Source organism: Taudactylus pleione, unplaced genomic scaffold (genome assembly GCF_031769625.1).
Source record: "Taudactylus pleione unplaced genomic scaffold, aTauple2 ptg000015l, whole genome shotgun sequence".
Lineage (NCBI taxonomy): Eukaryota > Metazoa > Chordata > Amphibia > Anura > Myobatrachidae > Taudactylus > Taudactylus pleione.
In genome coordinates, this window is record NW_028284417.1 from 4061120 (window position 1) to 4084367 (window position 23248).

Consider the following 23248-nt stretch of genomic DNA (forward strand, 5'->3'; position numbering starts at 1 on the left):
TCCGCATGTTCAGAGTGTCAAAAGACAACAGTAAACCAACCGTCTCCTGACCTGCTGATCCATCTCCCAATTGTAGGGGTCCCCTTTGTGAAAGAAATCCCCACATTTTTAGCCAAAAATAGGGATTTTGCATTTTTTTCCTATCCGGTCTGGGATGGAGAAAACTTTTCTCCAGTTTTTTTTCGTCTGTATTTGGCGAAAATGTTGCCTTTTTTTGGTGAAAAAATGTCTGTTTTCACCAATGGCGGAAAAAACAGCCATTTTTTATGCTAATTTAATACAGCCCTAAGGGACGAACTTTATGTGTAAGTTAATACAGGGGGTATAAAAGTTGTTAAAAATTTAATCTGTCAGAACCTCAGTATATCATCCCCAAACAGATGGCTTAATCAAAAGATTCAACAGTACACTAAAGTCTATGTTAAAGAAGTGTCAGGAACTCCATTTCCAGGTCCCGACGCAGAGCCCAGCCAGCAGGGTTACTCACCTCTGGTCTCCACTTTGTGGTCCTGGGCAGCCGCCGGTCATCTTCACAGCAATGCACCATCCGCAAGGCACAGGTTTTCCTCTCCACACTGATGGGCGTCCCTCGGGCAGTGTGACGACATCCTCCTCTCAGTGTCTCCAGTCCATGGGTGTGGCCATCTTGTTGTAGACAATGATTCCTGGTTCACTAGTTAGCTGGAAGCTAATCACCAATCAGCAACCGGCACTGCATATATAAACCCTTCCTGGATGATTATTCAGTGCCTGTACAACATCTTCTAAAGTTCTAGTGTTTGGCTCCTGATATCGTCTAGTCTTTGACTTCCTGAATATTACCGTGTTCTGCTCTTTGTCCAAAAACTTTACTTTAAGTACAACCTGAAGCACCTCCAGCGCTACTTTGGGTACAAACCTGAAAACACCTAAAGACGCTACTCGGGGTACAAACCCGGAGCACCCATAGATGTACACCTATGCATTCTGTCCATATTTTACCGTGATGCATCACAGTGTAGTACACTGGAGTTTGACGCACCGTCTTCACAGTCTAGCTGGATATACCTCCATATACCATTGACCTAGGATTCCCGTCTCATCTTACTGGGTGAACCCCGGTGACTCCGACTCAGGTTTCCTGCATCCGTCGATTGTGGATATTCAGCATTATCTGACTTGTGTCCTGCTTGTTGTGGAGTTCACGCACTGATACAAGTCATCTCATTCCTACTACACTGCCGCATTCTCGTCACAGATTTCTCAAGATTCATGTTCTTATCATTCTGGACTTTTAGTTCTGATTCTACCCATCATCCTCAACACCCCTCTGTTGTTAAATAAAACCTCAAATTCATTCAAAAAACCACTAGGATTCAAGTCTTATTTCTCCTATGAGGAAAAGCTATCTTGAACCTCCTCCGTTCTTGCTACCATGGTCAGCCCGCAGAGTCTGATTCGTCACAGGAGGCCAACTTTCCCAGAGTCGTGACAAGAAGTTTATAGAGACAGAAAAAAGGTGGGATGAGCTTCTACCCTATTTGTTATTTGCAATCAGAGAAGTGCCCCAGGAGGAAGCCACGGGGTGTTCTAGACCTTCTGCAGGAAGCATGAGGAGAACAACCAATAGAGGGCGAAAGCATCTTTCAATATGTGGTCCAGATGTGTAATCGCATAGACCTACTCGGTCAATTGGCCAGGAAAAATTTGGTAAATGTACAGGAGGCTCAAAAACTTCTCTATAACCATAATGCCTGAACGCGAGTTTTTTCACCTGGGGATAAAGTCCTTTTATTGTTACCTACTCAGGAAAGCAAATTACTAGCAAAGTGGCAAGGGCCATTTGAAGTAATTAGAAAGGTTGGCAAAGTAAATTATGAAGTCTCTCAACCTGACTCCCTTAGAGGTAGGCAGATTTACCATTTTAACCTGTTGAAAGCATGGAAGGATCAAGAGGTGTTTTTTGTAGACCCTGGTAATGGTAAGAGTGACTTTGGTCCTCAGATTCCTCAGTCCGATGGGGTCTCTCCACCCCTCAAACCTTTGCATTTGAATCCTCCCTTGGGGAACCTTGTTAATTAATTCTCAGATGTTTTTTCTGATAAACCAGGGAGGACCAATTTAGTCTTACATGACATTGTAACCCCACATGGAGTAGTAGTTCGACAAAGACTCTATAGGCTTCCAAGGGAAAAACAAGCGCAGGTAATCAAGGAAATACAAGAAATGTTGAAGTTAGGGGTAATTGATGAGTCGTCTAGCAACTGGTGTATCCCCATTGTCTTGGTCCTGAAACCAGATGGTTCTACAAGATTCTGCATAGACTTCAGCAATGTTAATGCAGTGTCCAAATTTGATGCCTACCCAATGCCAAGGGTCGATGACCTGATAGGTTAGGTTCGGCCAGATATATTTCTACCATTGATCTTACGAAGGGATATTGGCAAATTGAGCTGACAGGGGAAGCTAGGAAGAAAATTGCTTTTTCTACTCCTTTGGGCCTCTTTCAGTGGAAAACAATGCCTTTTGGCTTGCATTGTGCCCTGGTCTCTTTTCCGAGGGTAATGGACCGGGTGCTTCGTCCTCTTTAGTAATATGCTGCAGCATACTTGGATGATATTGTCATATATAGTCAGTATTAGAATGCCAATGTTAATAGGCTTAGGACTGTTCTTCAGTCTTTGAGAGAGGCAGGTTTAACTGCTAATTTGAAGGAATGTGTTCTAGGTAAAAATTAAACCAAGTACTTAGGGTACAGTACGTGGTGCGCAGTGGGTGCCTGAAGCCCCTTGTGAGTAAGGTACAGACACTAGCTGATACCCCAGTTCCAAATACCAGGAAAGAGTTAAGGTCCTTCTTGAGTTTAGCAGGCTATAACAGGAGGTTTTTGCCTCAATTTTCTAACTTAGTTGCTCCCTTAACGGATCATTTGAAAAATTCTGCTCCAAATATATTTGAGTGGTCTAGGGACTGTCAATCTGCGTTCACCAAAATGAAACATCTTTTGTGTAGAGGCCTGGTTTTAAAGTCCCCAGATTTGACCAAGTCTTTTGTTGTACAAACAGATGCCTCAGATGTGGGCTTGGGGAAGTTTTGTGTCAGGAGTTTGATGGTATTGAACATCCGATTCTATATCTTAGTAGAAAGTTGTTCCCACAAGAGACTAGGTATTCTGTAATAGAAAAAGAATGCCTCGCTATAAAATGGGCTTTTGAGTCATTGAGATATTATCTTTGTGGGGCCAGGTTTACTGTGGTTACTGATCAAGCACCGTTAAAATGGTTACAGTCTATGAAACATTCTAATGCAAGACTGACAAGGTGGTACCTGGCTCTCCAACCTTTTTCTTTTGAAGTCCGGCACAGACTGGGACATCTACAGTACATATGAATGTTGATATTTTGTCTCGAACTGGGCTGGAGAGTCGGTATTCCGCCGCCAGCAATTTAGGTACGGCCTTTAACGGGGGAGGTATGGGACAGAGTGGGTCTCTCCCACATTCTGAGGAGAGGGTTAACCTCCCTGTAGCTAGGGAGGAAGCACAGCCTTACCTAAATTAAGACCAGCTAAGGTATAAAAACATGGTAAGTTGAGTTAGTCAGTGGAAATGTGAGGGAGAGATTACACCATTAGCAGTTCTCTCTATGCTGGATAATCTGAACCATGGCTGTGCCAGGAATACTCTGCTTGTTTGAACTGCTGTCTCATGTATTCTGTATTATTGTTCCTGAACTGTGTTTGCCTTATGTAAGAAGTTATTACACTGGCTCTGCCTTTTCAAGCCTGGAATAAAAAGCTTACCTGTTTGTATCATCTCAGTCTCCCATTGGTCATCTGAATTTACCCACTACAATGGTATTACTTAAAGTAGAAATGCGTGAAAAAGTTTGTAGTTTGCTCGGTCTGCTTTGAGGAGTTTCCAATTTGTATTCATATACTGTCATTTTACAGGCTTGGGGGGAGATGTACTAAGCCTTGGGGATAGTGATAAAGGGGAGAGAAATAAAGTACCAACCAGTCAGCCCCTAACTGTCACTTTACAGACTGTGTTTGAAAAATGTTAGTAGCTGATTGGTTGGTACTTTATCTCTCTACCCCATAATGAATTGTATAGAAATAATATCCTTACTGAAACTACTGCTGTTATCACACATAGAAGAAAAATACGTAACATGTACTAAACACTGGTAGGAAAAGGAAAAGGTTCCCAACATTTGGCTTAATTGTCATGAAAAAAAATGAAGAGAAAAATATTACAAAAATAGAACTACTGGCCCATGGCTCATATTATCTTGCCAAACAAAAGTTCACTCATTTTTAAAAATATAAGTATTTACTAGAGATGAGCGGTTCGGATTCTGTGGAATCCGAACCGCTCCGAACATTGGGGATCCGAGTCCACCTGAACCCTGTTCGGGTGTTCACCGCCTGACTTGGATCCCCGTTCGGGGCCGAACGGCGGCCGCCTGATGTCGGCTTCTCACTAGAGAATCCGACATCTGGGCTCCTATTGTGTAGGGCAGAGCGCTGTGATAGCGGTCTGCCCTACACAGAACAAACACACAGCCGCCAGTCACACAGACTCTCATTGGCTGCTGCACGGAGGGAGCCGGCTGGAGCTCACACATGAGCTCTGTCTTCCGGCTCCCTCCTCAGCGTGTGACAGCAGAGCGGATGGTGCGGGAGCGGGGATACAGGTAAGTTTTTATTTTTTTAACTTGTGTAAGGGCCGGGGGCGCTACTGGGGGGGGGGTCTGCTACTGGGGGTGCCTGCTACTGGGGGTGCGGGGGGGGCCATAGTACTGGTAGGGGCCTGCTACTGGGGGGCTATACTACTGGGGGGTGTCTGCTACTGGGGGGGTCTGCTACTGGGGGGGCCATACTACTGAGGGGCCTGCTACTGGGGGGGCCATACTACTGGGGGGGCATACTACTGGGGAGACCTGCTTCTGGGGGGCCTACTACTGGGGGGGCCTGCTACTGGGGCAGCCTACTACTGGGGGGGCCTGCTACTGAGGGGGGTCTGCTACTGGGGGGGCCTACTACTGGGGGGCCATACTACTGAGGGGCCTGCTACTGGGGGGGCCATACTACTGGGGGGGCCATACTACTGGGGGGAGCCATTCTACTGGGGGGGGCTACTACTGGGGAAGCTTACTACTGGGGGGGCCATACTACTGGGGGGCCATACTACTGGGGGGGCTGCTAATGGGGGGCATACTACTGGGGGGCATGCTAATGGGGGCATACTACTGGGGGCATTCTACTGGGGGCACTGCATAGGGGACCCTACTACTAAAGGGACTGCATAGGGGGCACCACTGCTGGGGGCATTGTGTAAGGGACACCACTACTGTGGGCATTGTGTAAAAGGGGCACTACTGTGGGCATTGTGTAAAAGGGTCACTACTATGGGCATTGTGTAAAAGGGGCACTAATGTGGGCATTGTGTAAAAGGGTCACTACTGTGGGCATTGTGTAACAGGGGCACTACTGTGTGTCGTAACATAAATAAGAGACACTACTTTATGGTGTAATGTGAATCAGGCCCTATGTGCGGTGTAATGTGAATAAGATTGTGCACTGTGACTCCTTGGGCCGTAGCCCACTATGTAAACAAGTACTGTGATTCTGCTGGCCGTACCCCACTGGGTGGGTGCACTACTTTTCATTTCTTTTCATTTCTGACGCACCAAATTGACCCCTCTAATGGACCTTGGTTGTGGCCCTAAATCTTGAGGCTTGGTGAAATTTGGATCAACTCATTGTCCTTTCCTCTTAAGTTTAAACTAACCTTTACATAAATGTTATAATACTGTCACCCTTGTATCCAGCCCATCTGTGTCACCCCAGTCTATCTGCCACCTCCCCTTAGAATGTAAGCTCTCACGAGCAGGGCCCTCTTCCCTCATGTGCTTCTCCTTCACTTGATTATACTTTAATATACAACCGTACCACACCCTTGGTTGCTGACACCATGCTGCTTATCTAAGTGTTATGCAGCAATGTATTAATCCTGTATCTGTCCTGCATTGTTTGTACTGTTAATAACTGTTTTCTTGTGTGCTCATTTGTTTATGTACATTGTAAGGCGCTGCGGAACCCTTGTGGTGCCATATAAATAAAGGATAATAATAATAATAATTTCTGCCACTGCTGTGTGGCAATGTGTCATAGATGTGCTTTATACTGTGGTGTCTGCGTCGCTGCGCCGCTGCTTTGTCGCTTAGTAACCAGTCAGCTCACTGCAACCTTTGGCCAATAATGTTGAAAACAATATTATAAGCTGTGAGGTGGTCTAAATTGACTGGAAATTATTGTTATTGAGGTTAATAATACTCTAGGACGAAAAAAAAGACCAATTTATGTGATTTTAGCTATTTTTGTAAATTTTTGTAAAAAAATCCAAATCCAAATCCAAAGCCAGTCATCGCAGTTTGGCAAATCCAAATCCAAATCCAAAGCCGGACGACGAATTAGAACCAAATCCAAATCCAGCAAAAATAGTCCGACGCTCATCCCTAGTATTTACACACAAAGGAGCTGATGTAGTGTTGATTATATACCTGTTTCCAGAGCATATTGTGTATTCATTCGCACTGCGCAGGTTCTGAAATGGGTGCACACAAGTACAGGTGATGCAGACTGGCAAGCATTCCAGTTGTATCTTCACTTACAATTAAAGAGGTGAAACTGAGTGGTAATGGGGAGTTCTCAAATAGATAAAGTTCAGTGAGGGTGTCTTCACTCCAGTGGGTATTAAGAAGAGCTGGATGCAAAAGAAAATATGCCTGTATGGATGCAACGCTGTAACTGTGTGTCCCAACAGCCTGTGCCAGCCATGCCCCCTGAGTGCATGATTTCATTACATCATGCGGAGGAGACGGGGCCACCATGGCTGGGAATGACAGTAATGCCCGTAGCATCCTCAGGATGCCCTGGAGGCTGTAAGGGCAGCTGTGTACATCTCTGAAGCATTCTAAGGATGCCCCAGGCAGCTCTGCTGGAGAGATTTTGGCTGCAAGGAGCCATTCCAGGCACCCTACTAGCCAGATGCAGGGACCATCGGACGCGGCGGTGAGGCCCACAGGGCTCTGTGCTCTGTGCGGAAGCACCGCTGGCACGCCCCTGGTACAGCCCTGTATAGATGTGTATCCTTTGCGCTTAGCATAAGGCAGGTGTAAGTCTGCACTAATTATGATAACTATACAGAACTGTTAATGGCCATATGCACACTTCCTTTGAACGATGTATGCCTGATTTACTTCCAAATCTACCTTAACCCCAAAGCCCCGAAGACCTTTATGCAAATCAAGGACATTAGAGATAAGCAATATTGCATAATAATATCTTGCTGTATTTCAGAAATGCAGTCCCACCAATGCAATCTTCAAACTGCCTTCTGCACTGTATTTATAAATAGGCATTTTTCTGAATTTATAGTCTATGAATAGAGCTGGGATTATAATGGCCACACTTTGCTGATGTGTGTGTGGTTGTGTTGGACTAGAAACACTTTTAGCCAGATTGGGAGAGCTAATTCAAAATATTTGCAAACAAATTTGGATTAAGTATTGTTCTCATCTCTAAGGGACATTTAGAAAAATTGCTGCATAGGCACAATAGGAAAGGTTCTGTACAACAACTCATTAGAGGTTTTCTGTCATGTTGTAAACTGCGCTAGAAAAATGACAGATTACAATGTATTATAGCACATTTTTTAAAGCTGTTGGTGCACTAATTTGTAATATTAAATGCCTTCTAGAAGAAAGATTTATTTAACCCCTTACATAACATCTACATTTCTCAAGCAAAATGTGGCTGCTGCAGCATAAACAATGGTCCCATGACTACTCCATACTGTATATAGACTTAATAATCATGGCCAGAGTTTTGGACCTAGCTCCACCAAATTTGGCATGGTGGTGTAGTTTGACCAGGATTAGGTTTTTGCCTAGGTTTGAACTTCGTCAAGGCCACACACTGTCACACAAACTTTAAAAATGGGAACAGTCTTAAATTACACAGGTTTCGGGGCTGGCTCCAGTGGAAATTGGCAGCCTGACAAAAACCTGTGAGAATGCAACAAAAATATCCTTTTAACCTCATTCTGACCAAACTTGATGACTCCTGCAAGTTCATATTAAATCCAGAGCCTCGGTGTTTGCATAAAAGGGCCTCTCACCTCATCAGCAGCCAACAGGAATGGATTTGGGGCCGGGCCGCCAGCTAATTATAGCTGGCACAGTGGCAGACATGGACAGAAAGCACCTACACAATTTGAATCTGGTGCTGGACATGAGCCAATCGGAGATCGCGAACTGGCAGCAAATCAGGAGCTGCCTTTGCGAGCTCTGATTACCTTGCGACCGGCAGCGCTGTATCTCCATGACTGCCTGCCAGTGCGCCAGCTGTAATCAGCTGGCTGGCCGGCACCAAATCAAGAATGCTGACACCCTGGCCCTCCTCGACAACCCTGACTGGACCGACCCACCTTTTGTGCGTGAGTGGGTGCAGCGGGAGCGGCGGGTCACAGAGGCAGCTCGGGCACCATAACAGACGCACCCCTTGCACCCATGGTAGTTTCGCCTTTGCATGCATGTTAGCAAACAGTGGGGTCCTTTTCAGGATCAATGGAATGGAGTTATAGGTGAGGACAATGGGCCGCTATGTGCTCGGAAGAGGGTCGATGGTGGGGCATTGCGCACACGCTGCGTGTGCAAGCCCCGGAGCGAGAGAGAAATTCTCTCGCTCCGGGGCTTGCTACAAACGGGGCGACTGCCGATGTTGATCGACAGCTCACCCCGTTTTGTAGGCGGGGTGGGGGGGTGGCTGGACAAACAGAGGCGTTCCTGAAAGAACGCCTGCCATTTGTGGGCGGCCCAACTGACATCACAAGTGATGTCAATAGTGAGCTTCCGGCTCTATTAGAGCCGGAAGCTCACTGGGGCTTGCGTCAGATGAGACCCAACCACAAGGGTCTCGTCGCAAGCCCGATGGTCACGACCATCACCTGGCCGCTCGCTAAAGCTGTGGGTGGTCACCCACAGCTTAGCGAGTGGCCAGGAGCCTGGGTTTTTGAAAAAAAAGCGGCCGCCCTGATTCAGAGCGAGCGCTCGTTTTTTGCGAGTGGCTCTGAATCAGGCCCAATGTGAACAAATAAAGGCTGCAGGTGTACTTCAGGGTCCAGTCTTCAACCCGGGCAATTCCAGGTATCCCAGCTACTGTAGTAATAAATAAGTGTAACATATTTTTATACAGTGTACTTGTAAAACAACTTGCATATTGCATGATAAAGATAATGGGGGCAAATGCGATATATTGCGAGTTCTGTGAAGTGGCATGATTTTGGCTGTAGATTTAAAGCTGCAATAATTTAAATGGTAAATCTGCTGAAATCTTGCCAACCATTACATATACCCCATAGGAGGAGTTGCTAGCTATGACAGCTATCAAGATAATGTTAATTTGCTGATCATGTACTAACTAGATAACATCACAAAGGGACAAATAGGATCATAACTCTGTGCACACTTGTGGCACTACAAAGGTAGTATGCACTGGTGCTCGTGTGCATATTGCCACTTGTAATTCTGCAAGCGCCAGTATGCAAACAACAATCATGGACTGTCAGTGCATGCTGGTGCCGCAATGGTTTGCACTATGCAAGGAGTACCAGGATTCTCCTAGTGCTACGCAGCATTGTGCTGATACTCTCTAGACATGGGGATGCCATTGTTTTATTCATTTTCTTGTCCAACAGGAAATTTGCATGTGGTTTAAGGTCCTGCAAACTGCAACACATCAGATGTGGTTTTAGGCCCTGATTCAGCAAGGATCGCAATTACAACGCTGCACTCAGGCATATACTGTAGTGTGTAGTGCGCTCAGGCAGCTTTGCAACTGCGATCCTTGCAATAATGCAAATGCAGCAGGAGATGTATGACACCCCCTGCTGCATTTGCGATCCCAGCACTGCGATGGAGGCCACAGGCTGGGATCACCATTGCGACCATCGGTGGTCAATGGTTGCGATGGTGGACGACGCCGGGCAGCCGGCCAGTTCAGTATGCCTCAGTTTACTCAAGCTGGTCGGCTTGGGAACCCAGCAGACTGCATACGTCCACGCAGTCTCTGGGCTGGCCACTCCCGGAAAATAGGCATTTTCGGAAATTTCGGCCACCCCTGTCCCCGCACTGCCCCTTAAATGTCTCTGACTGTCAATCAGGCAGAGGTATTCAAGGGCTTGCGTGCGATTGAGCAGGACCCATTCTGCACACTTGCAGAATGGGTCCTGCGCATGTGCAGATTCCCGATGATCGGGATTCTGCGTTCAGCAGTGCACTTGTGTGCACTGCTGAATCAGGCCCTTAGTCTTTAGTCTGCAGGACTGTAAATTTTGCAGTTTGGATCTAAAAAATTTATCCAATACTGTATGTGACAAACCCCCCCAAAAAATCGTACCTTAGTAAATCCCTCCCCCCCCAATTCTTATATATGAAAGAAATGCATACTATTTAACAAACCAATCAAATACCAGACATTTCCTTAGTGATAAAAGAGGTTAATTGAGTAATTGCACTGAACACTGTGAAATAAAGAACTGCTCTAGTGCTAGCTGGCATTCAAGCATATTCCCTGCTTGCATCAGTTACATCGTGGAGGCTCAGTGCACATAACCAGCTATTTGCATAGTGATTTATTCTAGCTACATAAATGAGGATTGCATCCACTTTGGATTGTAATATCATAGTCAACACATACGCTGATTTATCAATGTCAACATTTGTTTATCCTTCCGAATGATTTATTGCACTAATACATCATTAAACCTGTATGCATGTTGCAAGAAGTTCCTCATCCAACACAAAAGCATATGCTACAAAACTGGTGTCATTTTTTATACTTTTATTTTATACTATGAATTTTAAATACCTTAAAGAAAATTACATTACATTACATTACATTGCATTGCAAATATAACTTATTTTAGTTTACACTGTTTAACCTTTTCATTACATATCATCTTTAGACATCTAATAGGACAGGGCCGACTAAAGGGCCGTTTGAGCAGAGGGACCAAACGGTGGCGCTACCCTATAGGGTCATTTTGACATATAGGGGGTAGATGTATCAAAGAGATAAAGTGGAGAAGTTGCCCATAGCAACCAAGCACATTCTGTGATTTTATAGACTGCTAGATAAATGACAGTTAGAAGCTAAGTGGCTGCTTTGGGCAATTTCTTCACTTTATCCCTCAGAAAGGTTTGATACATCTCTCCCTTTATCCAGTCAACTGGCTAAAAATTTTTTACAAAATTTTCTCAAAAGTGTTAATCCCTTCACTACTTACACACTGCAGGGAGAGGCTCCTTTCAGAACCCCTTTTCCTGCAGGTGTATTTTAATGGATTTGGGCAAATCATAATTTCTTATTTCTGTGAATAGTGGCGATTAGAAATGATAAGTATCTGGTCTAAGTCCTAATAATTCGTAAATATGCCCCTTAAGATGTTACGAAACATCTCCCGTGGCCAGAATTTCCCTAAAATACTCACCTTTCGGATTCTCTTCATTTTTTTTGCTATCTCAGAAAATACAGCAGACACAGGGCTTGATTCAGCAAGGAATACAAGGGAGAGAACGCACGCACTTTGGCTGATGTTTTCGCACTGCGCATGCGTATGCATCGCACTGCGCGTACACGAACTAGCCAGTGTGATCGGGTTAGGGTACACAGACTACAAGCAGTGTGTACGCAGACCCTTTCGATATTATTGAACAGGAAGTGCCAATTGTGGGTGGTGATGGGGTGTGTGTGCCTATGTGTTGGGACGCCGTTATAGGGGCATGCATAATTAAGGCAGTGAGGCGGCATACGCAGCCATTTCTGGTGATGGCAGGGCAGGTTCAAGAGTGTTTGCTGGTGCTCCAGTCTTCGGCATGCAGTCGCTGAATGGCGAAAGTTTCGGGCCACCAAAAGCGTCTCCTGCACGCCCCTGTCATTTTTAAAAATATTATGCACCACCAAATTTATTGTGTGAGCAAAACATGGGATGTGCTGGAATTTGCCCAGATGTAATGTCCGCACAATATTGGTGGCGTTGTCACATATATCACATATCCCCAGGAGTCTAAGTGGGGTAAGTCCCAGGGCGATGATTTCCCTCAGTTTCTCTAAGAGGTTATCGGCGGTGTGCCTCTTGCTGAAACCGGTGATACACAGCGTAGTCTGCCTTGGAGCAAGCTGGCATTTCTGAGATGTTGCTACTGGTGACACTGCTGTTGTTGCTGCGTAAGGCGATACATCTACCCAGTGGGCTGTCACAGTCATATAGTCCTTAGTCTGCCCTGTTCCGCTTGTCCACATGTCCGTGGTTAAGTGGTCATTGAGTAAAATCGAATTTTTTAGGATACTGAGGACACTTTTTCTGACGTCTATGTACATTCTCGGTATCGTCTGCCTAGTGAAGTGGAATCTAGACAGGATTTGGTACCGGGGACACACTACCTCCATCAATTGTCTAAATCCCACTGCACTAATGGTGGGTACCGGATGCACGTCTAGCACAAACATAGCTGTCAAGGCCTCAGTTATCCGCTTTGCAACAGGATGACTGCTGTCGAACTTCATCCTCCTCGCAAAGGACTGTTGGATGGTCAATTGCTTAGTAAAAGAAGTAGTGATGTTCCAACTTCCTCTGTGGGATGATGAATGACTCGGAGCAGGAATAGCAGCGGCAGCAGTAGGCGTAGCAATGCAGGATCCTCCGGAGGAATCCCGGATAGGAGAGGAGTCAGTCATGCCAGTGACATGGCCTGCAGGACTACTTACAATCCTGATTGAGGAGGAAATTGACGAGGAGGGAGTTGCTGGTGTGGTTTGCAGGCGCTTGGATACAACAGGACAAAGGGATTTAGGTGTCCCTGAACTGCTTACAGTCTTAGCCGCAGTTTCTGAACTTGACAGTGACGTTTTATGAACGTGTTGCAGGTGACATATAAGGGAGGATGTTCCTAGGTGGCTAACGTCCTTACCCCTACTTATTACACCTTTACATAAGCTACATACTGTATGGCAAGACAGTTGGTGTCCGGATTTGGATAGAAATAATTCCAGACCAAAGAGGTGGATTTTTTGGTCTTCTCCCCAGGTATGACGACGGGCTTTTTCATCCTACGGACAACAACTGTCTCCCCCGGTGCCTGATTTAAACAAACCACATCACCATCAGAATCCTCCTCGTCAACTTCCTCCTCAGCGCCAGCTACACCAGTATCCTCATCCTGTTGTACTTCAACAGTGACATCTTCAATTTGAATATCAGCAACTGGACTGTGGGTGCTCCTTCCAGCACTTGCAGAGGGCGTGCAAATGGTAGATGGAGCCACCTCTTCAAGTCCAGTGTTGGGAAGGTCAGGCATCGCAACCACCGACACACTTAGACTCTCCTTGGGGATTTGTGATATCTTCTTAGAACGCACAGTTCTTTGCTGTGCTTTTGCCTGCTTAACTCTTTTCATTTTTCTAACAGGAGGAGGAGGGCTTCCATCATCATGTGAAGCTGAACCACTAGTCATGAACATATGCCAGGGCCTTAGCCGTTCCTTGCCACTCCGTGTCGTAAATGGCATATTGGCAAGTTTACGTTTCTCCTCAGGCGATTTAAATTATCTTAAAATTTCACTGAAATTTTTTGGGTTATTTTACTGAACTTTGGCTTTTTGGATTTTACAAGCCCTCTACTATGACATTGGGCATCGGCCTTGGCAGACGACGTTGATGGCATTTCATCGTCTATGTCATGACTAGTGGCAGCAGCTTCAGCACTAGGAGGAAGTGGTTCTTGATCTTTTCCTAATTTTTCCTCCAAATTTTTGTCCTCCATTATTTTTATGGAGTGCATTATTTTTATGGAGTGAATAACCCCTGTAAAAATTATTTTGATGAATTAAATCACCCCTTTTTATTTGGAGTGAATATACACAGGGCACAGGGCAGCGTACCCCTACACCACACACAGGAAGGCCCTGTAAAAATTATTTGGCTTAATGAAATCACCCCTTTTTATTTTGAGTGAATATACACAGGGCACAGGTCAGCGTAGCCCTACAATACACATGGGAAGGCCCTGTATATTTTTGGATTAATTAAATAACCCCTGTAAAAATTAATTTAATGAATTAAATCACCCCTTTTTATTTGGAGACTAGAGTGAATACACAGCACAGGGCACCATAGCCCTGCACCACACAGGGCAGACCCTGTAAAAATTAATTGGACTGAATATACAGCACAGGACAGCACCACTGGACTGGACTGATACAGCAGAGCAGGTCACCCCCAGACTGATACAGCAGCACAGGACAGCACCACTGGACTGGACTGATACAGCAGAGCAGGTCACCCCCAGACTGATACAGCAGCACAGCACCACTGGACTGGACTGATACAGCAGAGCAGGTCACCCCCAGACTGATACAGCAGCACAGCACCACTGGACTGGACTGATACAGCAGAGCAGGTCACCCCCAGACTGATACAGCAGCACAGCACCACTGGACTGGACTGATACAGCAGAGCAGGTACCCCCAGACTGATACAGCAGAGAAGGTCGCCACGCCACACCACTTTCCCACAGACACTATAGAGACACGTCCTCTCACTAGCCTCTCCGGGACTGGAGTGAAGATGGTGGGACGGAAGGCGCGAAATGTGCAAAGTCTGGGTCTCGCGAGAATCCGACACCAGGGTGGGAACCCGAGCCAGACTCTGTTCCCGGCTTGGATAGGGGGGTCCGGATTTTGAAAATCCGAACCCGCATATCCCTAATATATATGCAGGGACCGGCACTTCACCAAAACTTGTGTGAAGAAAGTACATTCCCTTAGTGCCCTCCCCGGGGATGTAGTCTCACCGTGCTATATAAGCAAACATTAGGTCATCTTAATACCAACATTTGAATCTCCTTTATTTATTAATATATATATATATATATATATATATCTAATATATAAAATTGAACATTTGTCCTTCTGTCATTCTGTCCTTCTGTCTTTCTATACAAATCCACAGTTTACAAGCCAAGATCGTGAAATTTTACATACGAGCGTATTAAAACACGGCGGAGGCAACTGAAAAGAATTGAAATCGAAATTAATTACTGTTCATTTTTAATTCATTAAAAACAACTATTAATGCATAGCATTCACCCTCTACAAGTCAGGTACGGAATTAGAAAAGGATTTAGCTTATCTAATATTTTTTCTTTTCTATATCTACTATCTACTATATAAAAGCAAAAATTTTTCCTTCTGTCTTTCTATACATATCCACAGTTTACAAGCCAAGATCTCTCATGGTTCTACACCTAAAACACCAAAGAAGAATGAAAGCATTGTCCTGTTTGGTTTATTGTTAGATGCAGATTTGGTCACCATTCTTCTTGGGCCATCTGCAAGGTCAATAATTATATTTAATAAAATGCATTTTGCTACGTACTAAGGAATTATGGAATATTATTCTGTAACATATAATCTAAGTCTCTGAACATCATTTACTATGGCTCTCGCGTGGAGTTTACAGTACCTTTTAAATGCTGTATGAATTTATAACCACTATTGATTAGGGATGAGCGGGTTCGGTTTTCAGAGAACCGAACCCACCAGAATTTTGGGGATTTCGGGGATCCGGGGCGATCGGATCCCCTGCCTGGCCCTGATCCCTCACCCAAGGCAAAACCCTGCAATCCTGCTGACGGGGAGGTTTTGTATGGAGCGGGCTTAACTCTGATTGGCTGACAGAGCCATCTGTCACAGCTCTCAGCCAATCAGCGTTAAGGCCATTTAATATGCACACAGGAAGCAAAAGAATATGGCGCCCGCCATCCCCCGATGCTTGACACTGCCGGCACCCCCCGCTGCCGACACCGCCGGCACCCCCACTGGCAGCATCCCCAGCTGCCGACACCACTGCAGCTGACACTGCTGGCACCCCTGCACTGCTACCCCACTTACTGAGGACACCGTCAGTGACCCCCACACTGTCGACACTGCAGGCACTCCCACATTGAGGACACCACCAGCACCCCTGCACTGCCGATACTGTCAGCACACATGCACTGAAGACACCGCTGGCATCCCCGCACTGCTGACATTGCCAGTACTCTTCACTGAGGACACTGCCAGCACTGCAGCACTGCCATCCCATGTACTGAGGACACCGTCAGCAACCCCCGTACTGCCGACACTCCCACAATGAGGAAACCACCGGCACCCCTGCACTGCCAACACTGTCAGCACACATGCAATGAGGACACCACTGGCACTCCTGCCTTGCAAACACCACTGTCACCCTGCACTAAGGACACTGCCAGCAGCCCCACACTACTGCCCCACGAATTGAGGACTCCATCAGCGACCCCACACTGCTGCTACTCCCACACCAAGGGCATCCCTGCACATCCGACACTGTCAGCACTCCTGCACTGAGGACACTGCTGGCACTATGCACTCAAGACACTGCCAGGGCCCCCATTCTGCCAACACTGCCACACTGCCAACACTGACGGCACTTCTGCATTGAGGACACCACTGGCACTCTCGCATTGAGGACACCACCAGCACCCCGCACTGCCGACACTGCTGTCACAGTAAGTGCACTATTGGTGTATCCAACCCACACTGTATAACACACTGTATCTGTGTTGGAACTTGGAAGCTGAACTGCCACATGTTAGTGCCGCCCACTGTGTCGCTTAGCTTAGTCAGCCAGCTAGCTGGATGCACCCTTTTAGCTTTATCTAGATGAAAAAAATAATATTGTGAGGTGTTCAAAATTGATTGGAAATGACTGGAAATAAATGTTATTGAGGTTAATAATACTGTAGGAACAAAAACAGGCCCATTTTATGTGATTTTTAATCTGTTTTTATGATATTTTAAGAAAAAATCCAGATCCAAAACTAAAACCGAAAAACAAAACACCAAGGAAAAAAATCCAAAACCAGATTCAGATCCAAAACCAGGGGAGATCCAGATCCAAAACCAAAACACGAGGGTCGGCGCACATCTCTACTATTGATATTAAGCCAGGTATATTATGAGTCTGAATATGGTAAAAATTGCTATCTGCATCCATGAGGAGAGATCCATTTGATTTAGAATCAGTCCCATAAAGATGGCATCTATACTGGGATGCAAAAATGCAGCTCTGCAGCACAAATTTTCATTTATACTTGCTCGTGCATCAGCTTACACAACTAGATGGTGTCAACAGTGGCGACCAAACTTTTTTGTCTACCTCCTTAGTAGGGGTGTGCACCGGACACTTTTCGTGTTTTGTGTTTTGGTTTTGGATCTGGATCTTTCTTCGTGTTTTGGATCTGGATTGGTTTTGCCAAAACCACCCTTCCGTGTTTTGGGTTCTGGGTTTTGTGTTTTGGATCTGGATTTTTTCTTAAAAAATAAAAAAAAACGCTAAAATCACATAAATGGGCCTTTTTTTGTTCCTACGCTATTAATAACCCCAATAACATTAATTTCCACTCATTTCCACTCTATTCTGAACACCTCACAATATTGTTTTTAGGCCAAAAGGTTGTACCGAGGAAGCTGGATGACTATGCTAAGCGACACAAGGGGGCGGCACAAACACGTGGCCCATCTAGGAGTGGCATGCAGTGGCAGACAGGAAGCCAATCAGCGTTATGGTGCCCATTTGCATGTAGCACGAACCCGGGAGATCCGTGCTACATGCATCTGTGTGATTGGCACAGAGCAATGACAGGTCCGTGAGACCCGTCTGTGCTGCTGTGGTAAAAAAAAAAAAAAAACCTGTGTAAAAAAAGAAAAAAATGGCGTGCACCCCCCCAAAAAAGAGCAACCAGCCCCGGGCATTAGTAACCCAGTGCTGGGTGTGCTTAAATACAGGGGACAAACGACGTAGGGGTCCCCTGTACTTAAGCACAACCAGCACCGGGCTAGTCAGAACCAGCGCTGGTTGCCAAAATACGGGGGACAAACGACGTAGGGGTCCCCTGTATTCTGCGCAACCAGCTCTGGGCTCTGATCCGGTCCTGGTTCTGGAAATATAGGGGACAAAAAATGAGTAGGGTTCCCCTGTATGTTCCAGAACCAGCACTGGACTTTTTCTAGTGGGGGGCTGATGCCACAGCCAGGGGAGCCCTTTCACCGGGCCCCCCAGCCGCAGCATCAACCCTGACCGCTAGTCAGCCCAGGCCGGGGATCCCTGGAGAGCTGGGGACCCCCCCAATAAAGGGGTCACCCTCTCCAGGGCACCCCAGGCCCAGGCTGATAGCCCGGGGCTATCCCCGCCACCCCTGGTGGTGGTGGGTGGCGGGTTGATTGTGTGGTGTGGTGTAAATAAAGAATATCAAACATTGTCTTTACAAGTAGAACTGCAAGTCCCAGCTAGCCTGCCCCGCATGCTGGTACTTGGAGAACCACAAGTACCAGCATGCAGGGCATTAAGGGCCCACTAGTACCTGTAGTTCACCTGTAAAAAAAATGTTTAAAAAAACACAGGACACACACACCGTGACAGTATAAGTTTATTAAACATACATACACACACACACACATGTACACATACTCACCTATGTAACCTGTAGCATCGGTCCACTTGTCCGGTAAAGTATCCCTAGGGGACCTGTGAAAAAAAACATACTCACCATCTCCTATGCGAGGTTCTGTCCTCTTCGTTCCAAAGTAGGCATCCCCGGACTTGGCAAAAAAAAAAACGAAAACGCGATCCACGAACTTAGTACCGTTCTATAGAACGGTACTTCCCGAATGAGAGCTTAGCGGCGGGGTATCACCATGGAAACCCCGCTGCTAAGCGTTCATTGGCTGAGAGAGGTCATCTCCCGTCTCTCAGCCAATGAACGGCTCCCTCCATTGTAGTCAATGGTGGGAACCGCAGGGTAAACTTTAATAACCTTGCGGCTCCCAGCATTGACTACAATGGAGGGAGCCGTTCATTGGCTGAGAGAGACGGGAGATGGCCTCTCTCAGCCAATGAACGCTTAGCAGCGGGGTTTCCATGGTGATACCCCGCCGCTAAGCTCTCATTCGGGAAGTACCGTTCTATAGAACGGTACTAAGTTCGTGGATCGCGTTTTCGTTTTTTTTTTTTTTGCCAAGTCCGGGGATGCCTACTTTGGAACGAAGAGGACAGAACCTCGCATAGGAGATGGTGAGTATGTTTTTTTTCACAAGTCCCCTATGGATACTTTACCGGACAAGTGGACCGATGCTACAGGGTTACATAGGTGAGTATGTGTACATGTGTGTGTGTGTATGTATGTTTAATAAACTTATACTGTCACGGTGTGTGTGTCCTGTGTTTTTTTTAAACATTTTTTTACAGGTGAACTACAGGTACTAGTGGGCCCTTAATGCCCTGCATGCTGGTACTTGTGGTTCTCCAAGTACCAGCATGCGGGGCAGGCTTGCTGGGACTTGCAGTTCTACTTGTAAAGACAATGTTTGATATTCTTTATTTACACCACACCACACAATCAACCCGCCACCCACCGCCACCAGGGGTGGCGGGGATAGCCCCGGGCTATCAGCCTGGGCCTGGGGTGCCCTGGAGAGGGTGACCCCTTTATTGGGGGGGTCCCCAGCTCTCCAGGGATCCCCGGCCTGGGCTGACTAGCGGTCAGGGCTGATGCTGCGGCTGGGGGGCCCGGTGAAAGGGCTCCCCTGGCTGTGGCATCAGCCCCCCGCTAGAAAAAGTCCAGTGCTGGTTCTGGAACATACAGGGGAACCCTACTCATTTTTTTCCCCTGTATTTCCAGAACCAGGACCGGATCAGAGCCCAGAGCTGGTTGCGCAGAATACGGGGGACCCCTACGTCGTTTGTCCCCCGTATTTTGGCAACCAGCTCTGGTTCTGACTAGCCCAGTGCCGGTTGTGTTTAAGTACAGGGGACCCCTATGTCGTTTGTCCCCTGTATTTAAGCACACCCAGCACTGGGTCACTAATGCCCGGGGCTGGTTGCTCTTTTTTTTCGGGGGGGCACGCCATTTTTTTCTCTTTTTACACAGGTTTTTTTTTTTTTTACCACAGCAGCACAGACGGGTCTCACGGACCCGTTAGTGCTCTGTGTCAATGACACAGATGCAAGTAGCACGGATCTCCTGGTCCGTGCGTGCATCTGTGTCATTGAAATACACAGCAGCACAGACGGGTCTCACTGACCCATCTGTGCTCTGTGTCACTGTCAATCACACAGATGCATGTAGCACGGATCTCACGAGTCCGTGCTACATGCAAATGAGCACCATAATGCTGATTGGCTGAGAGCCGTGACAGACGGCTCTGTCAGCCAATCAGCACTTTGCCCATTAAAGGCAAAGGCATTTTTTTTAAAATGGCCGCTCGAGGCAAAACCTCGAGATCCGACAGCAGATCTCGAGGTTTTGCCTCGGGAGAGGGATCCGGGGCAGACAGGGAGATCCGTGCTTGGGCTCGGATCGCCCCGGATCCCCGAAGTTCGGGTGGGTTCGGTTCTCAGGGAACCGAACCCGCTCATCCCTACTCCTTAGTTGCTGGACCGCACTATGGAACACACAGAGGCTACTTCCGGTTCATTCCTTTGTCAGCCCCTGAAGGGTAAAACAGACTGGATGAATTTTATACACCGTGGAGACCCTGAATGCCGGAAACAGCTGCACAAGGAACTGGAAGTAGTTGCTGTGCATTTCATAGTGTGATCCGGCATCCAGGAAGTACACAGTCATCCTGGTATCAGAGCAACAGAAGCTCTTGGCCGTGTTTACACTGTACATCCGACAAATTTTGAATGCTTCTATCTCCAAAGTTTGCTTTACACCTTACAGGTACTACTTCCTTCAAAGACCTTAGGACTGTGGATGGGGAAGTTTGTCACACTTTTCGTGAGGCCTGCCTAAGGAGAGGTTTTTTGGAGAATGATGTGTAAACAAAGATTCTTAAAATCCCGGGCAACACCTGGTACTCCAGCTAGTATGTATATATATATGCTACCACTTTGGCTGTCCTTTTTTTTAAAATTGGCTCAATAGTCCAGCAAGTTGATCCTCCACAACACGTCAGAAAATAAAGCAATCAGATCCTTAATTGTGGACTCCAGCTCCCCTATTTTGACTCGGGTTTCATGGGACATAAAGTATCTGTAAATATGAAAAAGAAGAAAAGGGGGGCGCTCTATCATGCATGAATCAATTTTATTCATAGGATATAAAAAATGTCTCCAAGTATCGAAATAATATGCTCGTACCAGATTCAGGGGTCTATTTACTAAGCAGTGTTAGGAGACAGAGTGAAAAGTGATAAGAAAGCTTTAAGGTGCCAGCCAATCCGCTCCCAACTGTCATTTTTCAAACACAGCCTGTGAGATGACAGTTGGGAGCTGATTGGCTGGCACCATATCACTTTCTTATCAGTTTTCACTCTGTCTCCTATCACTGCTTAGTAAATAGACCCCTAAATAACACTGTGGGCTGGATACCATATGACATTTCCTACACCCCACACTGGCAATGCTCCTCCTCGGCCGCTTTTCTCTTTGGACATGCACACTGCACCATAAGTCAGCTCACGAGCCACGACACGTTGGGACACTGTGACTCCATGCCACGAGGAAGACGCCAAGGGGTATACACACTGCATCAGTCAAGCCACACCCTAATGTGTATTCCACTCTGATGAAGGGGGGATCCTGGGGTGTTAGGGGAGGGGACTACCCTAATGATGGTGGGAGGGTAATAAGTGGTGGCTGGAGTGTTCCCAGTTAGGGAGACAGTGAGCTAGATGAGGGGATAAAAACTGAGGGGGAGTGATATATGAATGTGACACTGGCCTGGATGGGGTCAGTGTGATGGGGGGACACTAGGCTGTAGAAGGGAGGACACTGACTGGAACGGCTCGGGTGTTCTAGGTGAGATGGGGGCAGTGGGCTGGTTGGGAAGGGGGGAGACACTGGGCTGGTTAAGTGGGATACAATGGCATTTGGGGGATCAGTTATAGATGGTAAGTGACACTGGGCTGGACAAGGGGAAGACACTGGGGTCGGTGAGATGGGGTGGCACTGGGCTGGAAGCACTGACCTGGGCTTGCTGCTGTTCCAGTAGACGGCATGCCTGGTCCCACAAATGCTCTCCTGCACCACACACGCTGACTGCTGCCTCCTGAGCAGCCACTGCTTAGTCTTCATCTACCTGCTGCGGCTGCTGCTTGGATCAGGAAGTGGGAACTGCCTCACTTTATGACCAGTGTCTGTGGGACTTTTCTGGACCGTAGGTGTGGGGGAGGGGTGGCCGAGAGGGGGATGGCAGCGGCCGTGGGAGTGGGGGGGTCAGGCCGGCTTGGTTGGAAGATAAGAGACCTTGTTTTGCCGTGCCAGCCCAGGCGTGCAGCCAGCCACCCACCCACCGTCAGAGGCAGGGCCGTGAGGAGTCACTGAAGGTGGGACCTCCCTCCAGCTCTCTCTCTCTAGTTGTCATCACTGAGGGCCAGATCCTGATACGTGCTGCCCGGGGCACATGTTTAAGAAAAATAAAATAAAACAATGGCCCCAAAACTGTCCGGCCCACCAAAATCTGCCGCTGGCTGGGAGACATGCAGAGGATGCTCCCCGGCTGTTTAGTTTGTTACAAGGGCTTCAAGGACGGCCACACTGATTATCCTTGTTACACAAACTGAGTGGCCGGGGAGCATCCTCTGCATGTCTCCCAGGCGCCAGACGTGTATGGAGCATAAGGCAACTGGCGGCCCCATAAAACTGAAATCATACCAGCCCGGGGGGCTAATGGCACTCTGAAGACACTGCATCGGATCACCATGCAACCACCTGTCGCGATGGATGCAGCTTCAGGACATCTGAGAAAGCCAAAGGCTATTCAGAATGACTGTCTTACATGCGTAGATGAAGCCAGGAAATTTGCCTGGCGTCAGTGCTCCCAGAAAATGGGTGATACACTCCCCAGTTTCCGGGAACACAAGTTGGCACCGCCCACCAATTGGCGACAGCTTGTCAATCAGGCTGCAGCTGTCAGGCACTGTGAGCGTGATTAGAATGGGACCTGTGCATGCGCAGTTCACTCACCATCGGGTTAGTGAATGTACAACCCTGAATCAGGCCCCTTGTTCCTTAAATCAGCATATATGACCACCTGTAACTTTGGCCATTAACTACCTATCCTTTGAATATGCCGCTGCTAGCACAGTTACTTAACCTGCAACCTCATTCTGATTCAGGCCAA